The sequence below is a fragment of the Panthera tigris genome, chromosome D2 (assembly GCF_018350195.1).
Source record: "Panthera tigris isolate Pti1 chromosome D2, P.tigris_Pti1_mat1.1, whole genome shotgun sequence".
Lineage (NCBI taxonomy): Eukaryota > Metazoa > Chordata > Mammalia > Carnivora > Felidae > Panthera > Panthera tigris.
In genome coordinates this window covers 62,774,128-62,777,993 of record NC_056670.1, presented here as the reverse complement: position 1 = coordinate 62,777,993, position 3,866 = coordinate 62,774,128, and the positions used below count along the sequence as shown (strand labels likewise).

The 3,866-nt window shown below is 41.4% G+C and overlaps 1 long non-coding RNA gene across 1 annotated transcript; it reads right to left on the bottom strand.

Moving 5' to 3' along the window:
• Positions 1-432: 432 nt before the first annotated feature.
• LOC122232027 lies at positions 433-2,719 on the bottom strand. The gene is made up of 2 exons (XR_006209345.1): positions 2,635-2,719; positions 433-718 (listed from the first exon to the last, which is right to left on the bottom strand). It is a non-coding gene; the product is annotated as an uncharacterized LOC122232027 (long non-coding RNA).
• Between the last annotated feature and the right edge of the window lie 1,147 nt (positions 2,720-3,866).

Below are 3,866 nucleotides of genomic sequence, written 5' to 3'. Positions count from 1 at the left end.
TCTTTTAATTTTTTAAATTTATTTTTGAGACAGAGAGAGGCACAGCATGAGCGGGGAAGGGGCAGAGAGGAAGGGAGACACAGAATCCGAAGCAGCCTCCATGCTCTGAGCTGTCAGCACGGAGCATGGCTCTGTGGGCTCGGCGTGGGCTCGAATCCACAAACTGTGAGATCATGACCTGAGCCAAAGTCAGATGCTCAACCGACTGAACCACCCAGGCACCCCATCGTTGCTTTTTTTAAGCGTCAATCAACCGGTATTTTTTGAAGGACATCCTGTATTCATATAACTGAGACTGTAATTGAGACTGTAGGGAACGAAGCAGTGACTCTGCCTTATATGAGTTTATGATCACTTTGGCGAAACAAAGTGTGCCTTCTCTGTAAATGACAAAATGAAATGTCATAATAAAAAACTGCAAATACAGTAAAAGAGGTTGTAATGGATGTAAAGGCACAAGAGAAGATTTTTCAGCTAAGATGATCTGGTTTGCCTCACAATGAAGGATGAAATTCAAGGAATACTGATAGAAGGTGGAGATTCAGAAAGTTAGAAATGTGAGCAAAGAGACATTTCCATGGAAGAAATTATGCTAATTCCAAGTTCCTCTTGTCTAGTTTCATTGCTGTTTATCTTGATTGTTCCTGTCGAATATAGGCCCCCTAGAGACCTCCACTTCAGAAATACTTTGATAGCTTCATTCCGGTGCCAGATGTACCTGAGAATAAGAGAATTCTATTATTCAAGGACGTTATTTTACACCAATGTATTGTGCACCTTACTTTTGCATATCTGAAGATTCAAGTGTTCCTTGCAGTTAGTTGTTGTTCTTCCTATTATAGTCGTTAATTGACTGAAGGCAAAGAATGGAGAGTATTAGGGCCATGGATAAGTAGGCTTATCATCTCAGGGGAAAAAGGACCCTGTGTCTAGACCACACAGAAGAAGTAAAAAGATGAGTGGATTAAATGCTTTCTCCCCAGCATTTCTCCTATATGCACTTTTTCCCTAGTTAAGGACACAAATTACAATGCATTATGATTGTTAAATATTTCAATAAAAAGTGGGACTGTAATACAAAATGACTGCTCTACACGGAAAATGGGACTTTTTACGGGGCTTTTATGGAGTGTGACCTCATTCCATTATTAATAATGCACTTTGTGAGTTTTCTTTCATCCATTGATCTTGCCGGAGCTTTGCTAACATTAATTAATCCTCCTGTCATCTCCGTGAACAAGGTAAGGCATTTATTTAAGGGCTTGCTCTGCCACGATGAAACGTGGGCAAAAACTGCTTGACGGGACTTGATGGATGGGTGGTACCCAGGTGACGGTGAAGAGCTGACTTTTAAAAGAAAAAGGGCTGCTTCAACTTTTCTGGCAGAGGCCACTCCTTCTCAGAAGCAATCTGACCACTTTCTCCATGTACTCTTATTGGCTCAAACCTATTCCCATCTGTTTGGAGGGCACAGTGCCGAGGCGGGCACTGGTCAGATCGTTGGCGCCGATCTTGGGCAATGAGGACTTTCTGGGCAGTCTGTGTTCCCCTGCCACGCTGCATCTGTTCTACCAGATGTCTCACCTCTGGGTCCATTAGTATGCCAGCCCTGTTGCTGTGTGTCTATTTATAGCACATCTGCTGCTGTGTAAATGCCAGGCAACAAAGCAAATGGCAGGGCTGGATGTGGGACCGTGTGCATATTTGTTGGGATGGGGGTTGGCGGACACCTAGAGCACAAATTCCATAATGCACTTATATGGCACTGCCCCCATCAGCCTTCTCAAGGTGGTGTTTGCTGCAGGCTGCAGCCGGGGAGCATTAAGACACCTGCCTTTAGCTGTCAAAATGGATGTCTCAATGTATATTGCTTCCAAAATCAAAGACCATATAAGTCTTCAGCCCTCGAAGTGTGCACCACAAAGTTAAAAAGACAAATCTCCCCCCAATACAAGCAGTACTTTCCTTCATGGCTTCTTCATGTTCTCATATATTCCTTTATTCAGCAAATAATCTATTGAGCATGACTCTGAGGGATCCAACGTATGCATCTCTACAGTAGATGAATAAAGAGCTATAGAGGCATGATGCCAGGCCTTTCTCTACTGGGGGACACAAGAGTTAAGTGAAACAGTTAAGTGACCATGTAAGGTAGTCAGCGATAGGTGTCCAAGGGAGTGCTCTCTGTGGGTTCCAGGGCAAAGGAGATGACACCTAATAGCAAAGGTCAACTTCTGTTACACTTGCCCTAGAAAGAAACACTCGAAGTATTCTGTACACAGAGGAACAGCTCCAAAAATGGCACGAAGGATACAGGTCTGTGCTTTATTGTCTGCCTGATAATTTACTTTAAAAATAAATGTGTACAAATAGTGAAACATATGTTTTCGCATTGTTCAACACTAATCTGTAGCCTAGGGTCAATCAGGTGAAACCTGCATCTCATCAGAAATGTGTACTCCAAGGGTGTTTAACTAGCAAATGAACTACCACAAGCAGGAACTGACACATTCTGATGTGATTATTTGACACTTCATATATCTTTGTCAAAATCCACACCAGAGAGTTTTTTAAATCAGCCTAGTGATATTAGGAATTAGAGTCAGTTAGAAAGAATGCATGGGCTTTGCCAACCTTTAAGAAGTTTAGAGAGCCAGCAAACTTTGCAGTTCAATAACAGAGTGTGGTACTTGAGCTCTGGAACCTTCTTGGCTTCACATTCCTGTACCTCCTCTGTGGTTCCTGCCACGTGACGCCATTATGATGCTAGTTGATTCTACCACTAGAATGTATCCTGTTAGAAAAAGCTTTCTATGCAAGGTGCTTGTCAGAGTGCTTTAGGACACAGAGTAGGAATTTCTCAATCTACAGTACAAGTCATATTCCATGCCAGTTTACCGATACATGTTTGTACACTAGATTTACTCTACATCTTGCTTTTGTTGTAATATACAAACTCGTTTGAGGCATATAGCCCTCCCAGCCCAATCCCAACATTGGAGTTTAACTATAATTACTAAAAGGACTTGAAATTGGCTCAACGGTAAACCGGCTTACATGAGTTCTCTGGTGTGAAGAATGGTTAGTAGTTGAGTTTACAACCAACAGGCAGTGGATGTGTTGGTGAACTTTAAACTATAAAACTCACTATGAGCCACGGTTTATAATTATTGGCCACTCAGAACAACTAACAACTATCACTGCATCAGCAGAGCTTGTATACAGTCCCTTTCTTTCCTCCTTCCCCTGTTCTATCTTATTTATATGTCCGGCATGAAAATTTTATACTATTCAAAGCCCTAAGTTCACTCTTTTCCTGATAAAAATTTATCTTTTAGCAAAGTCATGGCTGGTGTCCTGACATTTAGAATAGAAATTGACAGATTTCTGAAACAATAGTGGTGCCCTCTTCCTTCTGATTTCTACCAACAGATAGTGTTTTAATGGATGCAGGCCAACCTTGAGTTTTCCACACAGTCTTCCATTTACATTTTAGTAATCTTTTTTTTTTTTTTCCAGGAACAACAACAAAAAATTCAAATGAAGATTACATGGGCTTCTAGCTTTATTTAGAAGGTTTAACTTTGACTTTGGACATATTGATTCCAGCTCATCAATTTTAGGATTCTTTGTTTTGCTATTTCCCCCTCCCATTTCACACCGGGCATTTTTCAGCCCAGGGGAATTGGTGCAAAGGTTGAATCCAGGTGAACTGTTCCCGTATACCAACTCTTCCACTAATTCTTCCCATGTCTTAGAGAGTTCTGTGATCATACGTTGATAACTTCATCTGTAGGGGAGATATTTAAACGGTCTTGAACAAGACCGTGGTTTGTATTAGCTATTTTGACAATGGGCCTGTTGGA